This window comes from Pelodiscus sinensis, chromosome 1 (assembly GCF_049634645.1).
Source record: "Pelodiscus sinensis isolate JC-2024 chromosome 1, ASM4963464v1, whole genome shotgun sequence".
Lineage (NCBI taxonomy): Eukaryota > Metazoa > Chordata > Testudines > Trionychidae > Pelodiscus > Pelodiscus sinensis.
In genome coordinates, this window is record NC_134711.1 from 234,386,448 (window position 1) to 234,406,637 (window position 20,190).

Here is a 20,190-nt window from a genome sequence, read left to right on the forward strand (position 1 = left end):
CCCGCCCCCATCACATCCTCTACAAGAAACAAAGCAGGCTAGAGGTTGTGGAGCTTTCAAAACGCTTTATATTCTCCAAGGCTACGTCTACACTGGCATGAATTTCCGAAAATGCTTTTAACGGAAAGGTTTTCCGTTAAAAGCATTTTCGGAAAAGCGCGTCTAGATTGGCAGGATGCTTTTCCGCAAAAGCACTTTTTATAGAAAAGCGTCCGTGGCCAATCTAGATGCGGTTTTCTGCAAAAAAGCCCCGATTGCCTTTTTCACGATTGGGGCTTTTTTGCGGAAAACAGTACTGTGCTGTCTACATTGGCCCTTTTGTGCAAAAGTCTTTCGGAAAAAGACTTTTGCCCGAACGGGAGCAGCATAGTTTTTCCAGAAAAGCACTGATGATTTTACATGAGATCGTCAGTGCTTTTCCAGAAATTCAAGTGGCCAGTGTAGACAGCTGGCAAGTTTTTCCACAAAAGCAGATGATTTTGCGGAAAAACTTGCCAGTCTAGTCACAGCCCAAGGGTTCCTCATCTGCCCCTTTAGGGCAGCATTATAGCCCATTTCCACTACTGAAATACTGTGAAAGAAGCCTAAAATGCAGCCAAGTTTTTGCTTGTTTTTATATCTTTTTAAATTGTTATCAATGAATGCCTAGATGCCGGAGCACAATTCTGTATCAGTAGGGGAACTCTGTTGGCCAATTCCTCAGCCACAAAAATGGCAGAATACTCGGTTCCTTGGTTTTAGCTGCACTGTTAGTTCACAGTAGATACTAGCAAACCTGTAGCACCTAACATTGCTCATTCAGATGTGCCATCGCTGTGGTCCTCACCACTGCTGTGTCTGTATCCTAGGCAGCAAGTTACACTCCACTCCAAGTTTTCCTATACTAGGGTGAGGGCACTTTTCAATTGTAAAGAGGCAGAATAGTGCAGTCCTTGAACTTCAGTCAAACACGATCAATAGCTACACAGGAGCTTTGAACAGAGATATCAACCAGAAATATGTGCACTGCATCAAAACCCTGAACTTGCATAATGGGGGAGCAAAGGGGCAGGGATCAGCTGATGCAATTATGACTGAAGTAGGGTGAAGTATACAAGGAGTGAGAAAACTGGCTGAGGGAAGGGATGGGAACAGGTGAGTCACATCCAAAGTAACAGAAGGCTGAGGGACTGAGGCAGAGTGAGAAGCAGAGGAAGATAAGGTTGGATAATGGGGTGCTGGGAGGCAGAAAAATGTAGAAATCCACCCCTTCCCCCAGCTCGGATCTCTTCCCCACTCCACTTTATTCCCACAATAGATGTACCAGAGGCTACATCTACCTTACAGCCTATGTCAGCATAATTTATATGGTTCAGGGGGTTGAATAATTCACCCCCCGAGCAACATACGTTACACCAACGTAAGTGCTTGTGTGCATATAGTGCTACACTTGCAGGAGAGCATCTCCTGAAACATCACTTCTGCTATTTGTGGAGGTGGTTCTATTACGCCGACAGGAATGCTCTCTCCCCATGCATACTCCTCAGATGTGCCACAACTGCATAGCTACAGTGCCGTATGTGTATAGACATGGCCCAAGTATTTCAAGATGAATGTGTTCCCATGCAGACACCCAGCCAATTTTACAATTGGTTAACTAAGTCTATTGACATTTTATCCACTTGTTTTGTAGCCCATGAATGACTAAGCTGTGCTTGTCAAGTTGCCTGGTGCTCTAACCGTAGTAATCAAAGCCTATTCAGCATCTCATCAGGACTGGTATTTTAATGCATCTATTAAAAACAAAACCAGAAGAAATTTTTAAATAGCAAATATCTGAGTCAAGATTTTTGGTCTCCGTGTTCTTTATTCGAGAGCAAACATGACAGTGTCCATGTCACAGGCCAAAAATATAGCCTACCAAAATTCTCTGATGTCTCTATTTTGAGCGCTAAGAAGATGGGAGGGCCAAGTGTGAATTAAGCAATGAAACTTTGAACTGGATCTTGAAAAAACATGGGCTTTTCCATTTCATAACAAGCTAAGCACTCTTGGAAGCATTCCAGGCTTCTTGTAGATTTTTCTATCTTACCTACTAGAACTATGAAAGAACCAGAATTTCCCTTTCACAGAAAAAACTTGCATTGCTACATTTCAATGTTCCAAACAGAAATAGTCAGGAAATGCCTCGATACCTGATTTGCATGAAGCATTTACTTAGAATTGACATATTCCCATAGAATGTGTCAATTCTGTCAAAGAACAAGCACTTTCTGATGGAAAACCTGTGCCAAACCAAACATGAGCATGTTATTTTGTGTCTATGTGACATTAATCTGTGTCAGCCTGAACTGGTATAATACCTTATCTGAGTCGTAGTTCAGGTATTTCATGCCAGTCCTCCTTCTTGGGCCAGACTCCTTCCTTGAACTACATCTCCCATGGTGCACTGTTGTCTCTTTTCTGGCTGAACTGCTTCAGGTCCTCTTGGGAGTCCATGACATGGGCAGGATGTAAGAAAGAGAGGGTACGTCTACACTACAGCGCTAGTTCGAACTAACTTAGTTCGAATTAGTTAATTCGAACTAAGCTAATTCGAACTAACGCGTCTAGAACTAAAAACTAGTTCGAATTAGCGTTTTGCTAATTCGAACTAGCAAGTCCACATTGAGTGGACCCTGAACAGGGCTTAAGGATGGCCGGAAGCAGTGCCGGCAAGGCATCAGAGGAGGACTTAGAGCGTGGAGATGCTGTCTCAGGCTAGCCGAGGGCTGCGCTTAAAGGGTCCCGACCCTCATCCCGGACAGACAGTTCTAAGGGGTGCCCCGCTTGCAAAGCAGTCCTGGCTTGGATTGCCCGGAGTACCCAGACTGGGCACATCACACCACTCGGCCATCAGCCCAGCTGCACTTGCCGCAGGCTGCCATCTGGGGAGAGGAGGCAATCGGGGGGCTGCAGGAGAGCTTCCACCCCCAGAAGCCGGCAGAGCCATCCCAGTCCTCCCCATCGGGGGCTCGTGCCCCATTCCTCCCTCACCTCCTTCCACTTACCCTTCCCTAGCCCCCCTTCTTATTGATGTACAAAATAAAGATAACATTTCTTCCAACATTGACTCTGTCTTTATTGAACAAAAGTGGGGGAGACTGGGAAAAGGAGGTGGGAGAGGGGAAGAGAAAGGCTGGGAGAGGGGAGGGCAACTAACATGATCAGGGGTTGGGAACAGGTCCCAGATGAAGAGAGGCTACAGAGACTGGGACTTCTCAGCTTAGAAAAGAGGAGACGGAGGGGGGACAGAATAGAGGTCTCTAAAAGCAGGGGTTGGGTGGAGAGGGTGCATTCAGAAAAGTTCTTCCTGAGTTCCCATAAAGAAGGACTAGAGGACACCAAAGGAAAGGAATGGGTAGCAGGCTTGAAACTAGTAAGAGAAAGTTGTTGTTCTTCCCAAAGCAAATAGTTAACCTGTGGAACTCCTTGCTGCAGGAGGCTGTGAAGGCTACAACTAGAACAGAGTTGAAAGGGAAGTGAGATCAAGTCATGGAGGTTGGGTCCATGGAGTAGTCTTAGCCAGGGGGTAGAAGTGGTGTCCCTGCCCAAAGTTTGTGGAAGGCTGGAGAGGGATGGCACGAGACAAATGGCTTGGTCACTGTCTTCGGTCCATCCCCTCCAGGGTCCCTAGGGTTGGCCGCTGTCGGCAGACAGGCTACTGGGCTAGATGAACCTTTGGTCTGACCCAGGACGGCCATTGTAAGCTCAGGGCTCAGGGTCGGGGGTCTCAGTGGACCCCCTTGATTTTCATGCACACCTGCTCCTGGGTGGCCAGGCTGGCAGCTCTCCTGCCCTAGACGGCCACTTTCCTGTGCCTAGTGCGGAGATCGTGGACGAGGTCCACGATGTCCGCACTAGCCCAGGAAGGTGCCCGCCTCTTGCGGTCCAGGGCAAGCTCCCGGGAGCCGCCAGCCTGGTCCCGGGAAGAGGAGGTGGGCTGGGGGACATCGGGTGGGTGGATCTGTGCCGTGCCAGGTGCAGGGTCTGCTGGCTGGGTGCTGGCAGGCTTGCACCTGGCACGGGCACCGTAGCCAGCCCGTGCCCCTTTAAGGGGTCCGGGGCCGGGAGGGGGGCATAGAGTTTCCCTGGTGTTGGCCAGAGTGGCCACCAGGGAAACCTGGGAAGGGCTAGCCTCCCACTAGTTCGAATTAAGGGGCTACACACCCCTTAATTCGAACTAGCTAGTTCAAACTAGGCTTAATCCTCGTAAAATGAGGTTTTCCTAGTTCGAACTAAGTGCTCCGCTAGTTCGATTCAAATTCGAACTAGCGGAGCGCTAGTGTAGCGGCTATGAATGTTAGTTCGAACTAACGTCCGTTAGTTCGAACTAACATTGTAGTGTAGACATACCCAGAGTGTTCTCTGGCATGTAGAGGAGAATGGGCTAATGTAGCACCTCAGCTATAATTCCCATGAGGCACTCTGGCAGCTCAGGGGAACACAATTCAGAGTCAAGACAGATCAAAATAAACATTTTGATCAACAAGGGTGAAATATTTCATCTGACACTTTTCAAATCAAAATGTAGATATTTTGACTTCTACATCCTGATGTTGTAACAAAACCAAGTATTAAATCATAAAAAAGGACAGAAATGCTGAACTTTCCACAATCTGTAACCACATGTAATCATGTCCCAACTTCCCTAGCATACTGGTACACCAAGTCCTTTGTTTGATAGAGAGCAAGGCCTCCTCTTCTTGGAGCCCTTTGTTAATTTTAGGCTTTTTACAAAGCTATCTGATAAGGCTGAAGTTTCCCATCTATAGTCCATAGAACCCTGGAGTCCTCAGATTATGCCTAAGATTTCTGAAGTGGTCCAGTATCAGAGGGGTAGCCGTGTTAGTCTGGATTTGCAAAAGCGACAAGGAGTCCTGTGGCACCTTATAGACCAATAGATGTATTGGAGCATAAGCATAAGCTTTCGTGGGCAAAGACCCACTTTGTCAGATGCATGAAGTGGTCCACACCTCTATATGAAAATTGAGGGGTCTGCAAATGAAAAAAAAAAAAGTCTGTAAAGCACTCTTGTAGGGCATGGAGGCAGCAAGGCTCAAGCAACTCTACTTTTCCCACCTCAGCCATGTGAGGTCAGGGAAAAACCGGAAACTGCTGTGAAAAGTCATCCAGACACAGAACCAGCAGGAGTAGAGACAAGCATCTGCAACAGAGATCTTAGGATGCTGATGAGGTCATTAGAATGGACTGCTTTTCAGAGGTTTTACTCTGAATAGTGTCTGTCTTGTGCCAATAAACTTTGTACTCTGAACTTCTCCCCACCTTCTCCATCAACTTCACTCCCACCTGTCCACCATGTTTCCTTTTCTCCTAAACTCCTCCTTCCTGCCAGTTACCATTACATCTGCCTTTCCTTTCCCTTGTCTCTGTTTTAGAAAATCACTGTTCAACAAAGCCCCCCCCCAAAATTTAAAAAAACAACACAACAATCATTCATGGAGCACACGTGATACTTTATTACTAATAATAAAAACCATAGGCCCAACAATGGGCTCTTATGCATCAAGTCACATGCCCACTATTATTCAATAAATAGCTCAAAACATTCCACAGAAGAGCTTTCCTCTAGTATCACATCACTGATTGTTGCCTTTCCTCATCAGACACCCACACCCCCTGCCTTGTAAATAAGCTTCATAGCCACAAATGGCAAGTTCAAAAGCCCCATCTGTGACATATTCCTCTCCTTTCATTTCTGTCACTTCTTTAACTCCTGTTGGTCCTGAAAGAGACACAGTAATGGGAAGAAGGGTACTGGAATTTCTTCTCTGTAGGCAACTTAGAGTGATGTGGTGTTAGCCTAGAAAGAATCACTTAATGACCCCGAAGGATAAGTATGTCCATTCACAAAGTGGAAGTCTTCATTTTTAATGGATGCTAGCTTTGGCAGTGTCCTTGCAAAGACACTCATGCAAAATTATCAATACACAACCATAGCACTGAAATTACTTTTCTATTTCTTTCTTATTAGCAACTGTGACTCTCCGTGTCACATTGCTTCAAACGGCAGCTCATCACATTTAGTCAATCATGTCACATCAAGCACAAAATGAAGTAATGTGACATTTTTAATGTAATCGAATGTGATAGCATCCAGGAGAAAAAGCCTCATCCAAAATCTGAAAAAAATGTATCTTTTAATATGCACATTTTATACCTTACTGCTCTTTAGTAAATGACAAGAGTATCTGTGCATCTTTAAAACAAAATGCAGTGAATGGCTCAAGGTTGTGCTTTGCCTGTAGTTACCTAAACAGTGTCCTTTACCCCACCCCCATTTAACAGCTCAGGCATGCAATAAGATCCATACAGACACACGGGTTTTCCTGACCAGAGCTCACTGCAGGATTAGACCTAAGTCAACAGTACTTGCATACTCTGAGGGAAGAATATGGGCTGAGGCTAACAGTGAGGAATAGTTATTTTGTACTTGGGCAGCACATCTCCCTCCTGACATAGATTGCCTGCACATATCTGCCATGTTTTTTTTTCACAGATAGATTTAAGTGCCAAGAGATGTTACTGTAGTAGTAATCAATAACTGAAACAAATAATGCCGTATACTGCAGTCAACGATAAACCTATTGTCAAGAATTTGTACCACAAATCTGACCTACAGTGAATGGAATACTACAGTCTTTTTGGCTTTATGTGATTTAAAGCCAGCTGCCTGCAGAGTTCTAGAATGCTGTCTGTAGTTAAATATCCACATCCTTAGAATTTTAATTTCTGATAAGCTTGGCAACAAAAAAATGCAATTATTTTGAAATGATAGTTTTGGATATGCTGTGAGACTTGTTAACTAGCTATTTAAAAATAATTATGGACTTTCAGAATTATATATCTGTGCTCTAGCTTAACAGATTTTTTTTGATAGGGACTCTTTTTTTGTTTTGTGTTTCAAAAGTACCAAATGCATTATGGGTGTTACCAGAAACAAATAATAAATAAATGAAGGAGACTAAGGGGAGCAGTATTGCTAGAAAAAAAAACCCAATAGAACTAGGATGAAATGTGAGAAACTATTTCCACTCTTTAGGATGGATCCAGTCAATGAAATTACATTGATTTACACCAGGTGCAGAGTTGATCCTTGATGTTTTTTCTGAGTTGTGCAGAAAATAAGCAACATAAGTAAATAAGAAATCAAAACCTTGCCTTAGAAATTTAAACCCTGTAGCTACTCAGGCTCTGAGAGCTGATTCCTCATTGCATTAACACCTGTTCCACACTGGCATAAACTCCACTGGCTTCAGTGAATTCGCATCAGCATAAAACAGAAGTAGTTTCATGAGAAACTGAGTCCTACAAAATACTAAATGTTGCATACTGCACAGCCAGGGTGCTGATGTTTAAGTAACAGGTGGCAACATCACCAAGCATGTTATGGACTTCGATGTTATGCAAACAACATGAAGGAACATTCCCTTCCTGAGGCAGAAAGAGGCTACACATGTTTCTAGGCAAAACCCCTCCCACTGGGTTTGGTAGCTTTATACCTGTGACCAGGTTCAGGCAGTGTTAACTTACTGTAACGTCACCAACGGGATGGGGAGAGAAGGTTTCCTACCTGAATAATCTCTGTGGAAAAAAACTAGGTCAGCATTTGCCCTCTCTGCGGTATTGGTTTTGCAGCCTTTTAACCTGACACTCTCTCATCCATTGCTGCTGGCACAAAGCAGCTGCAAAGATAGCATCAAATCTCCGCTTGTAATGGGGTGCTGTCGCTGGTGTTTTTGTTTAGAGTGAAATATGCGCTCCCTCGGAGTTCAAACACAAAAGGTAGAGACCATACTGATCTCCCATGGTATTATGTCAATGAATAGGGTAAATCTAGTCTTAAAAAAGGCCAAGGGCTTAGCTATAGCCTCAGTAAATTCAGGCTCATGTTACAAAGCACGTTCAGAGGGCTCTTTCATCAGGCTCCTTTGCTTCCCTCCCCTATGGGTGTGATTGAAAATGTAACGGTTTAAATGCAGAATTTGGCCAAACAGTATCAGCCAAAAAATGCACAAATAACCACGAGTTCCATTTATTAGTTGTATGCGTTTACTTAATGTGAGGTTCTGGCTAATCTTGTTGGAATCCTGAGGATCTCTGATTTTTATTGTCTTTGAACCCTTTTAGCCCAAGGGCATGTCTATACTACAGGAGTTACATCTGCACAGCTGCAGCCGTAATGTAACATAAATGCTTCCTGCATTGGCAGAGGGGTTCTTCCATTGATGGAAGTAATCCACTTCTCCAGGGATTGGTCGCTACATCGATGGAAGAATTGCGCGGGTTAGGTCGGCTAAGTTATGACGCCCACAAAGTTTTTACACTCCTGAGTGATGTAGCCAGGTTGATCTAAATATTAAGTACAAACTAGGGCTAACCAACCCTGCATTGCGGCCACCACCATTGTAGTCAGAGCTGGCCTTCAGGGCTGCCAAAGTTTACACCGTGCCCCAAATCCGGTTGATTTTTATTGGAATTTGCCATTGAAGGATTCAAGCTGTTCAGCACCTCACAAGATTGGATCCTAGAACACAGCAATAGCAGCTCAAACTCATCTTTCCTTGAACCTATTCCCAGCAGTAATGGAATGAAATTCAATGTCAAGAGGTCATCTAAATGCTAACTTATGCTTCCAGTCTCCTTTGGAAAGGTTAACTCCAAGTTATTATTGGGTAGGTCAGGTGATGTCTATGCTACCGTCTGACAGAGGCATTGAGTCTACAGTGTTCTGTAGTTTTGGCCTGTAAGCACAGAACATGTGATCCTCTGGAATTTGCAACGCCACAGGAAGAGCCTCTGGGGACATAAGAGCTTTCTGGAGAGCAGATGGCTGTGGGACTTAGCAAGAACCAATTCAAGACTGTCGGTGGCATTCATGGTGCAGTGCTGCTTCTGGGCCTGAGAAATGAGCACTAGGTGGTGAGATCACCTCACAATTTAGGCTGTGCTTCGGTCACAGGTATTTTTAGTAAAAGTCATGAGAAGGTCACAGATAATAAACAAAAATTCATGGCCCGTGGTCTGCTCATGACTTGTACTATGAATACCCCTGACTAAATCTTAGATGCTCCGGGTGTTATGGGGAGAGTCCCATTATTTGTGTCCAGCTATGCAGGACTGCACTCTCCGCTGTACACAGGAGATAATGCATACATTCACGGCAATGGGATTCCCAAATTAGCATGCATATCCTGATTTTGGCACCAGACCACCTTGGCACAGCGTGCATCAACAGAAAGAGCAACTTTTCTATGGTTATGCAAGCAACTGGTGGATCATAGGGGATGCTTCCTGAAATCAGTGGTGGCTGGTCAGGGAAAGCACATGATGCTCCCATCTTTAAGAACACAGGAGTTCAGAAATCCACAAGCAGGAATTTTCTTTCCTAACCAATGGATTACCATGAGGAATGTTGAAGTGTCCATAGTGAATCTTGGTGGACTCAGCTTGCTATTTATTCCCTGGGCTTCTGAAGCCATACACTAGTAACCTCGACTGCACCAAGAAAAGATTCAACTGCCAGCATAGCAGATGCAGTATGACAGCTGAATGTGCTGTTGTTAGAATGAAGAGGCGCTGGCATTGTTTACTCACAAGAGCGGAGCTTAGTGAAAACCATATCCTGAGGCTTAGGGCTGTCCTGCATGATATCTGAGAAACAACGAGCAAAAAGTTTCTGCTGGTGTAACACAGACAGGTGGAATCAAACCTGGGACTTTGGTGCATGAGCATCTACCACTTGAGCTAAAAGCCAGTGGGCTGTTAGCTAGGGCTGTAGAGCAGACTCATTATTCTCACTATAAGTGTTCTCAGTGCCACTAGGTGGGACAGTACACCATGCCCAGAAGGTGTGTGGGGTATACTGGGGTGGAGGACAGAGGTGGAGCAGCTTGCTGCTGAGTTTGAACAACCAAAGATAAGTTATCAAAATCACTCAACTACTTGGGAGCGGGGAGAGGCTTGAAAAAGCATTTTAATAGCAAGTCACAGTGATGAGGCTACCTGGATCTGCAGTTTTGGGGCTTGTTAGGAATTGTGTGGTGCTTGGTGCACCTCTTAAATATGTGGTGCTTGCTGGACATTTATTATTGTTACATGGGGTTTGTCACTGATCCTATGAGTTGCGTCATGATGGACAACAAGAACTAAGAGGGTGCTTTCGCTACTGCCAGGCATTCTGCAGCATTATGTCATGAACTAATAAAGATGAATTGTTTCCCAAACAATAGCGTTTATTAGTAATGAAAACACTCCAAAACTGTGTGCAAGTTAAATCCTTAATACATTTATTTAACCCTAAATGAAAACCATAAAGAAGAGGAAGAAATGTTCGTGTCTATTTGAGTTACACATAGATCAACTGTGGCTCTCACAGTGTACGTGAAATTGCATCTGACATTAATGTCCCCAGCCTAGAGTGGGAGGGTAGAGATGTGGCCCCTGACTCCACATGGAATATGGAGGGGATGTAACCTGGGAGTGTTGAAGCTCTCTCCACAAGAGTGTGTTGCATCTGTTTACTGCTGGAAAAGCCCCATTATGATCCAGTGCGCCTCCCTCTCCTTTTTCTTATGGGATTTCTGGGCTTGTCTCCTCTCCACTCTTCCTTAGGGTATGTCTACACTGCAGAGCTTTTTCAGAAAAACAGCCATTTTTCTGAAAAAAAACTTCACATCCACACTGCAATCGCATTCTTTCAACACAAAGTCGGAAGAACGGAGGGGGTTTTCTGACAGCGGTAAACCTCTTTCTGTGAGGAAGAATGTCTTTTCCGAAAGAGCTCTTTCTGAAAAAGGTGTGTGTGGACGGGGAAGACGGTTTTCTTTTGAAAGAAGAGGCCTCCGGGAAATAACACAGGTGCCCTGGTGGCCACTCTGTCCAGAGTAATCACAACTCTATAGTTCCTGTCTCCTGCCAGCTCTTAAAGCTGCAGGTACCCCGGACAAGCCTTGTGGCAGGAAGCTGGCCCTGGAGTAGCACCTGACCACACGGCTCTCCTTGCCACCCACACTGGGAGCTATGGCTGAGCCACAAGTCCCCCAACACTCTTCTGGCCCTCACAGGGAGCACCATCAGGGCTCCCAGGACCCACCCAAAGGCACCAAACACCGTGCGCCCTCCTGGTCCAGGGCAGAGATCCTGTCCCTCCTCGAGCTGGGGGAGGGAGGGTAGAAGACCCTGCAGGATCTCTGCTCCTGGAGACGCAGTGCAGACATTTATTGCTGGATAGCCGAGGCTCTGGCCACCAGAGGACACCACTGCCACACCTTGGACAAAGTATGGAGCAAGATGAAGGAGCTATGCCAAGGCTACACCAGGGTCAGGGAGCGCAGCTCTCACTCCAGGGCAGGACCACACTACTGCCCCTACTTCAGTGAGCTGCATTGCATCCTGGGGGGTGGGGAAGCCCTTTCCCCACCCATTGTCTCCTGTTCGTTTCCCTCCCTGTTGTCAAGTTGCCCATGGTCACCTGCCCAGAGCTCCTTGACGAGGAGGAGGAGGATGAACAGCAGCTGAAGGATGAGGAGGACACAGCCAGCATGGTCACTCTCACCCTGGAGCTGGTACCCCAGGCCTTGGAGATCTCCTAGGCATCCTCTGATGATGGGGAGGGATCATCAGGTGAGTGCTGTCAGTTTGTCACACACGCAAGACGGGGAGGCGGGTGCAGAAGGGATGGGGTGCGATCGTCACTCAGCCTGGATATCGTGCTCCCAGCACATGCAGCGCCAGTCTGCACCATGTGGCCTCAGGAGCCAGCCCTGGAGCACCCCAGGATACTGCTCACAGGCTGTGGGGAGGCCCCACACATGTGTGACTCCTGGGGGGATGCCTTCCTACCACCCGCCAATGCTGGAAGCAGGCTGGGGAAAAGGGCGCATGCACGACCCCTCACAGACTGAGGAGTGCAGCACACAGCACACGGGCATGCCTGCCGTGGACAGCACTGCCAGGCGCTAGTGTGTGTGCGAGGGGAAGCTCCCCCTGCCATGCCTATGCTCCCTCCCTCTGGCCCCATGCCATCCCTGACCCCACTCAAGCCCCTCATCCTGCCCACCCCCTCGTTGTCCCAGGCCCCACTCACCCCTGAGTTCACCGAAGTTCCCAGACCTGAGGTGGCACTTCCAGCTGCCCCATACACCACTCCCAGTCCTGAGCCCCCACTTCTTTCCTCTCCAGCTTCTCAGCCCCCCTCCTCCACAGTTACTGTAAAAAAATACATTGTTTTTTGTTGTTCTAATCCAAACTGGTGTCTTTATTGACTGTGCAGGGAAGGGGGGAAGGATGGGGCTGTGTTGGAAAAGGCATGGGGGGGGGGGGGTAAGGCACAGGCCCTTAGTGGGGAGGCCCTGGGGAGAGTTCCTGGGTCCTTGAGAGAAAATCTCCCTCAGGGCGTCCTGCATGCACACCCCTGCCTGATGTGCCGGGCAGATTGTAGCTGTCCATGGCTGCTCGAAGGCCCTCCCTTCCCAGATGGCCTCTTTCCCCTACCCAGGTAGGAAGGCCTCCCCTTTCCTCTCCATGATGTTGTGGAGAACACAACATGCTGTGACCTCCTTGGGAATGTTGTGCTCTTTCATGTCCAGGCGGGTCAAGAGGCACCTGAACTGAGCCTTGAAGCGGCCAAAGGCGCATTCCACTTGCATTCGGGCCTGGCTGAGGTGCACATTGAATTGTTCCCTGCTGGCATCCAGTTTGCCAGTATAGAACTTCATGAGCCAAGGCATTAGTGGGTAGTCCATGTCCCCAATGATGCACAGTGGCATCTGCAGGCCCCCCATGTGAAAGATGCACTGGAGTTTCTGAATATGCGGACATCCTGTGCCCTGCCCGACCACTCGATGAAAATGTCTGTGAACCGTCCATAGGGGTTGACCAGGGCCTGCAGCGCCATGGAGAAATAGCCCTTGCAGTTATGTATTGGGCTGCTCAATGATGTGGTGTGTGGATTGGGATGTGGGTTCCATCGATGGCTCCCCGCAGTTGGTGGCAAATCCTGCGACGATGGGGTCCCAGTCTCCCAGGCAGATGACCCTGTGCAGCAGGACGGAGTTGATGGCCCTCACCACCTGCAGAAGGGGACAAAGAAATACACAAAACAGAGAATGAGAGGGAGTGCCTCAGCCCTTGGGAGGTGCCCCCCCATCCCAACACCCCAGGAGCCACCCCAATGAAGCTGCCCCCTGAGCAACAGGAGTGTGTGAGGGCAGGATGGCAGAACCCCCCCGGGAATGGGGCTTCCCCCCTTTCCCAGGCCCATCCCAACCCCCTCTTTCCCTATGGTCCCCCTTTCCAGGACTCTCCCCACTGCAGGGACTGTAGCCTGAGAGTGCCTTACCTCCATGAGGAGAGCCCTGATGGTGGACTTCCCCATGCCGAACTGGTTGCCCACAGACCAGTAGCTGTCTGGGACGGTGAGCTTCCAGACGGTGATGGCGACCCACTTCTCCAGGGGGATGGTGGGCTGCAGGTAGGTGTTGGAGAGCAGGGGCGAGCCAGGCACACAGCTCCATAAAAGTGGCCTTCCGCCTGCAAAAATTGTTGAGCCACTGCTGGTTGTCCTACTGCTCCATCACCAGCTGGTACCACCAGCTGTAACTGGTGTCCAGCCTCCAGAATCATCTCTCCACCATGGGATGCGGGGGCAAGAGCATTACTCCCTCATCCAGGCAGAGGGACTCACAGATGAGCTCGGAGTCAAGCTGGGGCAGGACTGTCAAGACGGTCTGCACAAACTTCTGCAGGACCTGCAGCATGACAGTGTGGGGCCATCGCATGCCCAGGGGCAGCTCTGGCTCCGTGGCAAGGAGTATGCTGTGGCATCCAAAAAATGGGCAACCAGAGCATACACTGCTAAAGCTTTGATGTCCCTCGGAGAGGTAGGCAAGCATGCAGCAGAACCTGAGAAATGGCTGTCCGGGGGGGTCCCTTTAAGCACACATCTCAGATAGCCTTAGGCAACAGCACCCGGAAACAACTGCTGACCTATTGCCCTGCCTGAAGTGGTTCCGGGTGGCCTTTTATGCGAGCGAGCGTCCAATCAGTGTGGACGCTCTCTTTCAGAAAAGCACATTGCTTTTTCAATGCGCTTTTTCTGTGTAGACGCTGTCTTTTGAAAGACGTTTTTTCGGAAGATCTCTTTGGGAAAAGCTTCTTTCGAAAGAAGCCTGCAGTCTAGATGTAGCCTTACTCTAGGCTTTCTGCAACATTCGCTCTCCAGGCTCTGTGCTCATGGTCTGATGCAGCACTGATGGAGTCAGCCTGTGTCCTTTCCTTTCTCCTCCTTGCCTAGCTGAGATTTTCTGTGCATGTGGAAGGGGCCAACACCACAGAGGCCGCAGCTGCAGGAAGTCACAGCAGAAAGCAAAACTTAAGATTCTGAACTCCTTTCCCTTGTTCCCCTTGGCTACGTCTACATTGGCATCCCTTTCCGGAAAAGGGATGCTAATGTGACAAGTCGGAATTGCAAATCAGCGGGGGATTTAAATATCCCCGGCGGCATTTGCATTTACATGGCTGCCGCTTTTTTCCGGCTTGGGGATAAGCCGGAGAAAAGCGCCAGTCTAGACACGATTCTCCGGAAAATAAGCCTACTTTCAAGTAGGAATAAGAAATCCTCCAGAAAAGGGCTTATTTTCCAGAGAATCGCGTCTAGACTGCGCTTTTCTCCGGCTTATCCCCGAGCCGGAAAAAAGCGGCAGCCATGTAAATGCAAATGCCGCGGGGGATATTTAAATCCCACGCGGATTTGCAATTCTGACTCGTCACATTAGCATCCCTTTTCCGGAAAGGGATGCCAATGTAGACGTAGCCCTTAAGTTTTAAAAGGGAGATGCTTATTGCCACCTCTGCTTGGCAGTGCTTAGGCATGGTGCCACTTGCAGCACCAGCCATGGTGAGTATGGCCCACCAGGGGCAAAGGAAATGAAGAGAGAATTGTTTGGTTGCATAAACCTATAAATATAGGCAGTAGCACTAAATGCCGGCAACATTTTCTACAGCTGTTGTTGATTTTAGCTGGTATCTTCCTGCTGAGAGCAACAGAGGCAGAGAGAACACAGCTGCTGCTGGTGTCCCGAAGCTGCTCAGGCCCGTATGCTGCTAGCCTGTGGGCTTGCCAAGATGGGCAATCAGGAAAAGCTTTTTTAAAAATTCACATGGGCTTGAAGATGTGTAAATCCGGTCTCTGTGACCCTGGGGCATCAGAGTTCACAACTGTGACCAGAGCAGTTAGTGCTAGGCATTGTGGGACAGCTGCTGGAGGTCTGCTAGGGCAACAGAAGCAACACAGTATCTATATTTATGACTTTGGCCCATTGACCCTGTCGGTGTAATGGAGAGCTTATAACCATGGGAAACTAGTAACTGTAGGCACACGAACAACTAGGTTGATGCAAGGCAACTGATATCAACCTCACTCTGGCTATGTCTAGACTACAGGCTTCTTTCGGAAGAAGCTTTTTTTCAGAAAAGATCTTCCAAAAAAACTTCCGAAAGAGAGCATCCCCACTGAAAAAGGTGCATTGAAAAAGCCATCTGCTTTTCTGACAAGAGAGCGTTCAGACTGGATGCTCTCTCGCATGTAAGCTGTGATTACTATGGATGGAATAGTCACCAGGGCATCTGTGCTTTTTCCTCTTGGCTCTTCTTCTGAAAGAACTCCCTTTTTCCTGTCCCCACACACCTTTTTGCGAAAGAGCTCTTTCTCAAAAAGGCTTCTTCTTCATAGAATGAGGATTACCAATGCCGGAAAACCCCCTCTGTTCTTTCGATTTTCTTGAGGAAGAATGCAATTGCAGTGTGGCCATTTTTCTGACAAAACTCTGTAATGTGGACATACCCTTTGTAGTGTGGGCCTGCCATTGGTATGTGGCATGAGCATCGGAAGGAACAGCATCCCTGCTGGCCATGGAATACCAGGAGCTTTGGATCCATGGGATCATGGCTCACAGCTCTGGAGTTCCTGTATAGCTGGATGGAGGGAATCTCCTTTGTATTTACCTTCAAACCCTTGTCAGCTAAGGTGGACTTTCCCCCATTTTTTCCTGTGGGTTGTTGGCCACCTGACTCTTCCTCTCTTCAGTTTTGACTTGCTTACTTCTTACATGTCCTTCACGGACCAAACGGATGCTGCATAGAGCTTAAGCTCCTTTTATACTGCAAGGTCTTTGGGGTAGGGACTGGGGCTTCCTGTGTGTTTATACCATGCCAAAACCAGTGGTACCCTGCTTGGGATTGGGGAAACAGAGATACTGCAGTGTACTGTACAATAACAAGGAGTAACAAGAGGAGTCCAGAGTGAAGTGGAAGTATCCAGCATACAGTTTGCTTGGCGTCACTCTGGCTTTTCCCTTGATTTTGTTCCCCTAAATCCTTAATAGCAAGTGGGCAGCATTTTGGCTAATGTATTTTAAAATGAAATAACTCCTAAGGACAAAAGAGGCCAAACAAAATCTCTTAACATGCATAATTTTATTTGTAACAGTGTCTGCTTGATAGGTGTGAAAAAGCAGTTTCCAGAAAATAAGTTAATATGTTGAGAATCTGTTTGCCAGCATGTGCCATGCATCTTCATAAACCCAGAAACCGAGTGACACATGGGTGCTCATTTTTCTTCCTCTTCATTGACCAGGTAGGTAGAGAGGAAATCACTCAGGAAAGAGTGGAGAATAAAGATTAATTACAGCAGTTTTCTTACAGTGCAATTGCAAGGATTGTGCTAGCACTGCTGGATATTGATATGATTGGAAAGAAGACTCATCAGAGGGTTCAAAGCCTTTTCTGAGATCAGAGACAAAGTGTCTTCAAAGGAAGACCTCAAACACATCAGTGTTCCCCATGGGGCTCCTGCAGAAGGGGCCAAAACTTAATGAGATCATTTGACTGTTATACCAGAGGATGCTGGAATTGGTGGAGTAATGAACATGAGAAGTTGACTAGATGTTCAGGTAACTTACTGTGTCAAACAGTAAATGGAAGAATATACAGGAAGGACCCACAATGATAGCGCAGCATCCTCCAAGGGAACACAACATAACCCGAAATCCTTCACTTTCCAGATGTAAAGAGGGAATCTATTCATTTTAATTGTGGTGTTGGCAGCAGGGGGAAAGGGAAGAAAAGAGAGAAATGTGGCAGAGTAAAGAACACTGATGTAAAATGGAAGAACGGAAATCAGTGTGGTCTTGAATGAACTTGGGTTCAGTTTAAAACAGGTTTAAGCCTTTATTTGATATCAATACATTTAATAAATATATCATTTTAATAGCTACATGGATGTTGCACAGGGGGGAATAAATGAGATGATATATTATTATTGGCAAAGCAATGTAGCAGAAATTCATGGACCACAAAAATAAAATTAAAAAAAATTCTTACATCTTCAAAGCAAACCCTTTCCTAAAAAAAAAAAATCCCATAAGAATCTGCTTTCTGGAGGGTTGAATGTTTGAGTCTCCAAATACTGTTCCAGTGGCAATAACACCACAGAAAAGCCAGTAACTTTACAGACACAAGGGTGTAGGTAAATGTAATGCAGGGTGCTTAGGCAGGTTCTCTCTATCCATCCCAATGAAATAACTCCCCCTCCAAAAAAACATTTATCATTTTTCTACTACAGTCTATAACCAAGCAATCTGAATGGCAGTGTCATCTGACATTCTTGTGTTCATATCCTTTTCAGCACCTTACGCAAATTAGATGAATAGGAGATTAAACTAGTAGAGCGCTCTGCTGAATTTGCAGAAACAAAAGGGATTTGTTGCCATACAACTGGAATGCAATTCCCCATATAGTATGTAGCTGCCCTGTGTCTCAGAGGGCATTTAGCAGAAGCCAGCAATCATCCTGAAAGCAACTAGATACTGTCAGCAGCTGCTGAGATCATATAGTACAGTTGGTTTTATTTCCTTGATAGCAATTCAGTTGGCTGAAGTTGCTAATTTTTGCCCAATGTAGGTGTCCATTACTCCAGTGGTTGTGAGCTGCTCATTAGCTGCAATTTTATTTTACCTTTGCCAGTACAGAATTATAGTGAGAGGTGAGTGCACTCTAATTGTCCTTTAGCTCTGTCAGTGCAAACTATTATTGATCAATATTGATTGAGTTGGATGAAACCCTCTTCTCTTTCCTCCTAATTTTTCTCCTAAGATGCAAGAAAATCTGCTCAGCCATAAGACAACAAACTGCAGAAGGCCTTGCTCCCAGATCTCTGCCAGCTCAGACAATGATGGCTTTGCCTAATTTAGCATAATCATTAATTTTGTCTACTTCTGGTGAAACACCCTTAGTAAATGAAATCTGTGCATTTTAGGGTTTTAACCCTATATACGGTATCTGCATAAGGCAAGGCATGTAGACGTGTTGCCCCAGTTAAGTATTCTGTGCCCTAGTGTGCATTTTGGAAGCCCTTGTCCACAGGCCCACTGATGAGGGGAGGCAAAGAGGGCAACTGCTCCAGGTCCCGGTGATTCAAAAGAGCCAAGCACTCCCAGCTGCTGCAGCAGCAGTGGCAGTGGCTGGAGCCTCTGGCCTTTTAAATGGCTGCCAAAGCCCTACACGGTGCACTCTGAGCAGTGCTGAGGTGCTGGCTGGAGAAAAATAAGAACGGCCATGCTGGGTCAGACCAAAGGTCCATTTAGTCCAGTATCCTGTCTGCCGATAGGGGCCAGTGCCAGATGCCCCAAAGGGAGTGAACAGAACAGGGAATCATCAAGTGATCCCAACTCTGTCACCCATTTCCAGTCTCTGACAAACAGGCTCCGCATGCTGGCTAATAAGTATTGATGGACCTAACCTCCATGGATGTATCTAGTTCTTTTTCAAGCCCTGTTAAAGTCCTGGTCTTCACAACACCCTCTGGCAACAGCGTGACATGGTCTGTGCTGTGCTGAGGGATGGCTGGCCCTAGCTCTGCCCCTTCCATGCAAGGTTCCACCCCTTCCAGGAGCACAGATCTCTCCTCCACCTTGCCTAAGGGTCTGACAGGTCTGTTGGCTCCCCTGCTTGTCCACTAAGTAGGAGAGAGACAACACATACATAGACATGGCTGCATTTGTTTGGGTTCCACCTTTAACCAGGGAGAGAATATAGTAGTGTTTTGATCATTGAATGCTACTGAAATAACATTGGTTTGCAGTGAGGAGTCATCAAAGACAACTAAAACAACCTTCCAGCACCACTTCTCCCCTCCATCTTACGTATTAAGCTCTTGTTATCCTCCAAGGTCTTTATTTGCAGCACATTAAACCAGGTCATCTAAAAGAGACGAAAGAACTGAGCCGTTCTTTATGGTCCATTCACTGTGAGCAAATTGAAATATTGTGACCTTGCCGCCTTATCGACAGTTGTGATGAAAGAGGCCAAAGGGGTTTAATGTGCTCGGAGTAACACTTACCTAGCTTTCTGATAAGATAGACCAGCTCCAGCTTTGTTGGTATAGAAATGTAATGGTGTATCATAGGCCTTATGTATGTGGCTGAAACTGTCCATCATGGATATTCTGCAATAAGTATTCCTCTATAGCTATGCTGGTCAATTTCCCCACGCAGACAAGCCCAGGCACTTACATTTTCACAAGAAATGATCATTAACAAAGGAAAGTTTTGCAGGCTACAACTGTATTTTGTAGGAAATTTACTTTTGCACATGAGAAGCATGACCTGAAATAAAAACTGACTTTGGAGTTGAGAAATTGTGTGTACAATTAAATTTGAAGCACATACTGAAGTGAAGCTGAGGTCAGACATAAATCTGAAAAGTAAGGAAATCATCAATGGAAAAAGTATAGGATCTCTTACTGAAAGTTCTATGGGTGCCCCACTGCAGTGGCAAAATTTTATTGGCTTCAGTGTTATGGTTGTACAATACTAGCAAAAGGATCCAGTCCTTCCATTAATTATTATTTTATTATTTATTAAGCATCGTTGGCACCACTAGAAGGAAAAAGAGAAACCAAACCATATATTTATTAATTTGCATATGGACGGTTATTTAAGAGTGTAGAATACTCTTCAAATGGAATAGTGATAGAAATATAGCCGTGTTAGTCTGGTGTAGCTGAAACAAAATACAGGACTATGTAGCACTTTAAAGACTAACAAGATGGTTTATTAGGTGATGAGCTTTCGTGGGTCAGACCTACTTCCT

General features: G+C 46.5%; 1 protein-coding gene across 1 annotated transcript in view; it reads right to left on the minus strand.

Moving 5' to 3' along the window:
• ST6GAL2 (ST6 beta-galactoside alpha-2,6-sialyltransferase 2) overlaps positions 1–20,190 on the minus strand; it is a 318,315-nt gene that overhangs the window by 149,570 nt on the left and 148,555 nt on the right. The window lies entirely within an intron of this gene.